This window comes from Nicotiana tomentosiformis, chromosome 10 (assembly GCF_000390325.3).
Source record: "Nicotiana tomentosiformis chromosome 10, ASM39032v3, whole genome shotgun sequence".
Lineage (NCBI taxonomy): Eukaryota > Viridiplantae > Streptophyta > Magnoliopsida > Solanales > Solanaceae > Nicotiana > Nicotiana tomentosiformis.
The window spans coordinates 23,316,682-23,323,937 of NC_090821.1; positions in this window are offsets into that span (position 1 = coordinate 23,316,682).

Below are 7,256 nucleotides of genomic sequence, written 5' to 3' on the forward strand. Positions count from 1 at the left end.
TACATTAGTTTTCTTACGACGCACTTTTACATACGAAAATATAGGGTGTAACATCATTACGTCCTTGGGAACATTCGTTCTCGAATGTTTACTCTTGGAGACTTTGGAAAATTTTGCCAGAGTCTCCTCTATACACTAGACTAAAACCAACCTACACGCAGCCAGAAAATATACTATGCATGCCACATATGGCCAATGTCTATAAATAGCAACACTTTGCCTCACACATGCCGTAAATAATAAATACTGAAAGTCAAAAAAATAGGAGCTTACCTGATGACCTACTAGCCTGAATAGAGCTGTGCTGTAGCATTCCATCTCAAGCCATATCTTCAGTTTGAAATAGATGGGTGCATTTAGACTTCATTTCTTCCTCCGCTTCCTACGTCATCTCTTCCACATTCTTGCTTCTCAATAAAACCTTCACGGAGGCTACCTCCTTATTTTGTAGCTTGCGGATTTGTCGGTCTAGGATGGCAACTGGAACTTCCTCGTATGACAAGTCATCCGTAATCTGTACATATATTGGGGTGAGGTAGCGGGGCCACTTTATGTGGGAGTGGTTACAGAGGATCTCATCTTAAATTCTATTAATGTTAATGACAACTCTTGATAAGCTTGCTTTGGTTTAAACAGTTAACTATGCTATTCAATTTTCACCTTAATTCATCATATTTATATTGTATTTCTAAATTCTTTAATTGGTGTTTGGTTTTCATACTAGTACTATTTGATATGTACTAACGTCCCTTTTGTCGGGGGCGCTGCATCTTTAATGAATGCAGGTGGTTCCACAGCGGAGGATACTGACCAGTGATAGCGATGCTCATTCTTCCGAGTTGACTTGGTGAGCCCCATCTCATTCCGGGGTTGTGCATCTTTTGTTTCTTATGTGTTGTGAGGTATAGCTGGAGCCTTGTTGGCGGCACTATCATTGTACTCTTTGGTATTTTTAGAGGCTTCGTAGACTAAGTGTGGGTTGTGTATGGGTGATGTGAATGTTAAACAAGTTCTGTGGTGATTAAATCACTTGTTCCACTTTGAACCATGAGGGTGTATGTGTGTGCATGTTTTGAGACTTATTAATGGAGTGAATAATGGTAAGATATTGGTATTGCAGGCATGATCCCTTTATTGTTTGATTAACAAAAACATATATTCTCTTTATTCATATATGAGTTGGGTAGAAGGAAATCTAATAGGCTTGCTCGGTCGGGTTCACTCGGTTGAGCGCCGGGCGCGCTCCTCGATTTTGGGGCGTGACAAACTTGGTATCAGATCCTAGGGTTTTAAAGTGTCCTAGGATGTCTCAGAGCCGTATCTATTAGAGTCCTTATTTTCGGTATGTTGTCGACCATAGCTATAATTAGGATGCTACATGGGCATTTAGGAATAATACCCTTCTTTCATGTTCTTGATCGTGCGATAAAGATGGTTGTAAGATTGTTCCTCCTTTAACTCCTAAGTTGAGCTAATTTTCAGTACATAGCACCTTAGAAGAAGGAAAGAACTGGCCAAAGAGCCAATGTCACCTCAAGAGTGGCAGTTGATCCTATATTTACTAATGCGGGTGAGCACCCGAGGGGTGAGGATCTTCCCCAAGTTACCACATGTCCCTACACCTACAGAAGGTGCAACAGTTCCTCCAACTGATATTCCGGTTCCACCTCCAGCTCCAGCTTCCGATTTTGGTCTGTCTGATGTTCAACTTAGGGGAGCTATACAGATGTTGAAACAGATAGTGGCTTCTCAGGCCCAAAGATTGAGTGTTGGGCCTAGTTCTTCCAGTCATCCAGGGGAATCTGCTAGTTCCAGGGTGAACAAGTTTTTTCAGTTAGATCCTCCAGTGTTTACGGGTACTGATCCCGAGGAGGAACCCAGGACTTCATTGATGAGATGCATAAGACTCATCGGGTTATGCATGCTACAGAGACAGAGGGAGTGGAGTTGGCCTCCTACCGCCTGAAATGGGTGGCCTATTCTTGGTTTGGGTTGTGGGAGGAATCCCGTGGGGAGGGAAGCCCTCCGGCAAGGTGGGGTGAATTTACAGATGCCTTTATGGATCATTTCTTGCCTGCCGAAACTAAGGAAGCCCGTGCCGCCGAGTTTGAAAGCCTGAAGCAGGGTAGTATGAATGTGTGGGAGTATCATATGAAGTTTGTGCACCTGTCCAGGTATGCCATTCACATGCTGCCCACTATGAAGTCTAGGGTACGTCGGTTTGTACAAGGCCTTAGCCCTTTGGTTTTTAATGTGGCCACTATAGCTGCCTTGAATTCCGATATGAACTATGGTAAAATGGTGGCATTTGCTCAAGCCACAGAGACCCGCAAATTAAAGAATAGAATGGAGCGTCAGAGTAGCAGAAAGGCCCGTTCCACGTGCAATTTTGGTGGTTCTTTCGATGGTGATGGTGGTAGGTCAGCATTTAGGGGAGGGTCATCAGGACCATCTCAATCATTCACTCAGTCTTCGATGAGTGTACAGTCATCTGGACCCAGTCAGGCCAACAGGGGACCCCACCAGCAGGGTCGGCCCGATAGAAGGTTTTAGCAGCGGGGGCTCCCATGCCCTAAGTGTGGGAGGATGCAGTTTGTGGTCCTACTTCATAGACCTACCTGTATGCTATGGGTGTGGTGTGAGGGGTCACATTCAGAGGTATTGCCGCTCGTCCCGCCGAAATATGGGCAGAGGTGCGGCGCATCCAGCTAATTCTGCAGCTACTACATCCACAACACCTCCAGCCTAAGGCTCCCCAGCATCCGTAGGGCGTGGCACAGCTAGGGGTGGTGCACCGAATTCGGTAGCACCCAACATATTTTATGCTATGCAGAGGAGCCGGGATTCAGAGGATTCTCCAGATGTTGTCACAGGTATATTGCCTGTCCAATTCCGTGATGTATATGCTCTTATTGATCCCGATTCCACTTTGTCATATGTCACTCCTTATGTTGCCATTGAATTTGGGATAGAACCAGAACACCTTCATGAGCCGTTCTCTGTATCTACTATGGTTGGTGAGTCTATTTTGGCCACACGGATTTATAGGGATCGTGTCATCACGTTACGTGGTCGTGACACCGTGGTCGATCTTATTGAATTGAGAATGGTTGATTTTGATATGATAATGGGGATGGATTGGCTTTATTCATGTTTTACCAAGCATGATTGCTGAACCAGAACTATTAGGTTCGAATTTCCAAATGAGCCAGTTATTGAGTAGAAGGGTGATGATGTAGTGCCGAACGGTAGGTTTATTTCGTACCTTAAGGCCACAAAAATGATCAACAAGGGGTGTATTTACCATTTGGTACGGGTTACAGACACCGATGCTGAGGCACCTACGCTTGAGTCTGTGCCTGTTGTGAATGAATTTTTGGGAGTCTTTCCAAATGAACTCCCTGAGATCCCACCAGACAGGGAGATTGATTTTGGGATTGATGTGATGCCAGACACGCATCCTATATATATTCCACCCTACAGAATGGCACCGGCAGAATTGAAGGAACTAATGCTAAGTACTTCTCCAAAATTGATTTACGATCCGGGTATCACCAATTGAAGATCATGGAGCAGGATGTTCCGAAAACAGCTTTTAGAACCCGATATGGGTATTTTGAATTTTTGTGATGTCTTTCTGGCTAACAAATGCCCTAGCATCTTTCATGGATCTTATGAATCGGGTTTTCAAACCTTTCCTCGACTCCTTCGTGATAGTGTTTATTGATGACATTCTTGTTTATTCGCGTAGTAGGGAGGACCATGCTGATCATCTCAAGGTAGTTCTACAAACCCTATATCAGCACGAGTTATATGCAAAAATTTTGAAATGTGAATTTTGGCTTGAATTTGTTACATTCTTGGGTCATGTAGTCTCTAGTGAAGGAATTATGGTTGATCCTCAAAAGATTGCGGCTATGAGGAATTGGTCGAGGCCTACAACTCCAATAGAGATTCGCAGTTTCTTAGGCTTAGCTGGGTATTATAGAAGATTCTTGGAGGGATTTTCTACCCTTGCCTCTCCGTTGACTAAATTGACTCGGAAGGTAGTTAAATTCCAATGGTCAGATGCTTGTGAAAGAAGTTTCCAGAAATCGAAAGCAAGATTGACTAGGACACCGGTGTTGACCTTACCAGAGGGTGCAGATGGATTTATGGTATATTGTGATGCTTCAAGAATTGGGCTTGGGTGTGTATTAATGTAACATGGCAAGGTGATAGCTTATGCTTCTAGGAAACTCAAGAATCATGAAAAGAACTATCCAACACATGACTTAGAACTTGCGGCGGCGGTATTTGCATTGAAAATTTGGTGTCATTATTTATATGGGGTCCATGTTGATATATTCACGGACCATTAGAGCCTTCAATATATTTTCAAGCAGAAGGATTTGAATATGAGGCAGAGGAGATGGCTTGAGTTACTTAAAGATTACGACATCGATATCCTGTATCACCTGGGATAGGCCAATGTTGTGGAAGAGGCTCTTAGCCGGAAATCTATGGGTAGTTTGGCTCACTTGGAGGCATATCAAAGGCCATTGGCCAAGGAAGTTCACCGATTGGCTAGTTTAGGAGTTCGTCTTACGGACTCTAGTGAAGGAGAGGTGATTGTGCAAAATAGGGCTGAATCATCACTTGTTGTGGAAGTCAAGGAGAAGCAATACAACGATCCATTTGTGATGCAATTGAAGGAGGGAATTCAAAAACATAAAACTATGGCTTTTACTCTTGGCATGGATGATGGCACACTAAGGTACCAAGGGCGGCTATGTGTTCCAAATGTAGACCGAGGCTCACACTTCCAGGTATTTCGTGTATCCAGGTTCTATGAAGATGTGTCATGATCTTAAGGAAGTCTATTGGTGGAATGATATGAAGAGAAATGTAGCAGACTTCGTGGCAAGATGTCCGAATTGTCAGCAAGTAAAGGTCGAATACCAACGGCCCGGTGGGTTGGCATAGAACATAAAAACTCCAATGTAGAAGTGGAAAATGATTAATATGGAATTTGTGGTAGGATTACCTCGTACTCCATGTATGTTTGACTCGATTTGGGTGATTGTGGATCGACTCACGAAATCAGCACACTTTTTACCGGTCAAGGCTACCGATACGGCGGAACAATATGCTCAGTTGTATATCAAAGAAATAGTCAGGTTGCATGGCACTCCAGTTTCTATCATTTCTGATCGGGGGGCACAGGGAGGCACAATTCACTGCTAAGTTTTGGAAGAAATTTCAGCAAGGTTTGGGTACTCAGGTGAATCTTAGTACAGCCTTTCACCCATAGACTGACGGGCAGGCAGAGCGAACTATTCAGACGCTTGAGGATATGTTGCACGCTTATGTTCTAGACTTCAAAGGTAGTTGGGATGACCATTTACCATTCATAGAATTTGCCTACAACAATAGCTATCACGCCAGCATTCAAATGGCACTGTTCGAGGCTTCATATAGTAGGATATGTAGATCTCCCATTGGGTGGTTTGAAATTGGGGAAACAGAGTTGATAGGGCCAGACCATGTACATCAGGCTATGGAAAAAGTTAAAATCATTAAGGAGCGGTTGAAGACAGCTCAGAGTCATTAGAAGTCCTACTTGGATGTTCGTCGTAGGGATTTGGAGTTCAAAGAAGATGAGTGGGCATTTTTGAAGGTTTCCCCCATGAAGGGTGTAATGCGATTTGGTAAGAAAGGGAAATTGAGTCTGAGGTATGTCGGATTATACAAAATCATTCAGAGGATCGGTGAGGTGGCGTACAAGCTTGAGCTACCACCTGAGATGTCATTAGTGCAACCGGTGTTTCGTGTATCTATGTTGAAGAAAGTAGTTAGAGACCCGATAATCATTATTCCGGTTGAGACTATTGAGGTTAATGAGGAACTGACCTATGAAGAGATTCTAGTTTCTATTATTGATCGGCAAGTCCAAAAGTTTAGAAATAAAGAAATTACATCCGTGAAAGTACTATGGCGAAACCAACCGGTTAAAGAGGCTACTTGGGAGGCCGAGGAAGAAATGAAGAAAAAGTATCCTTACTTGTTTGAATAGCTATGTATTTACAAAGTTGTGATCTATGAAAATGCTAAGAGTTACTTTCTATGAATTATGTATCATTTTACCGTTAATGTTAAGGGTGTTCCGCTTTTGGTAATATAATTGCTTGTGAGGCCACGATTGGTGTTGTTATGAGTTATGCTACGTCATTGGTTTATGTATATGTTTTAAGGATGTGTTTTTGGGGCTCTCTGATAGGTGGATATGCCTAGTTACTGGGGAAACTATGGCGAAATTATTGGGAATTTAGGGAGTCAGTGAAATTTGGGGCTGATGGTGTGGTATGTAAACTGAATTGCATAAGATGCTAATAGTGAACCTTGACCCTCATTCAAGGACGAATGATCCTAAGTGGGGGAGAATGTAAGGCCCCATAAAAGTTTGCAAAATAAAATAATGTTTTGTCGTGCCGAATTGGGTTGAACAATGCACTGGGGGATAAAGGAAAATTTTTGGCAGAAAAATGCGTTTCGGCGGTCCATTATGTGACCGCAGAATCACTCTGCGGACCACATAATGGCCACAGAGTGAGGCAGGAGAGGGGCAATTTTGGATGCCATTCTGCGGTTCATTATGCGACCGCAGAATAGGTCTGCGGGTCGCAGACCCAGGCAGATTTTTGGCCAGCTTTGGACACCAATTATGCGGCCGATATGCGGTGCGCATATCGATTATGCGATCGTAGACCTTGTACCAGAGCTTTATTTTTGGGGTTTTAAAACCCAACCCTACTTTGTTAAATACACGCTTTGGGCCATTTTTTAGCTAACATCTGACATTTTAGAGTGAGAGAGAGTGCCCTAGAGTGAGAAGGTGTTCCACAATAGTTGTTCTTCAATTCTTGCTCAAATTTTGGGAGATTAAGAAGGGAAACTCACTAGGTCTTCATCCTAGAGGTAAGATTCTACACCCTAACCCTCAATTTAGAATTTTGTCTAGAAATGGGTAATTAGCAAGAAAATATTTGGGCATGAGAGTTGTTTATTTTACATGCATGTGTTATCAAAGGGTGTAGGAAGATTGTTGAGCTAAAAATGGTAAAGATTGGGTTGTGGGATGATGGAATCCTTCATAAAAGGACCTTGAAACCTTAATGCACACCTAGTGTTTGATAAAATGCTCAAATGAGCTAGAACCATGAGCACCTTCCTATTTTGGTTCAATTTGTTATATTTCTAAAATAGATTGAAGTTGC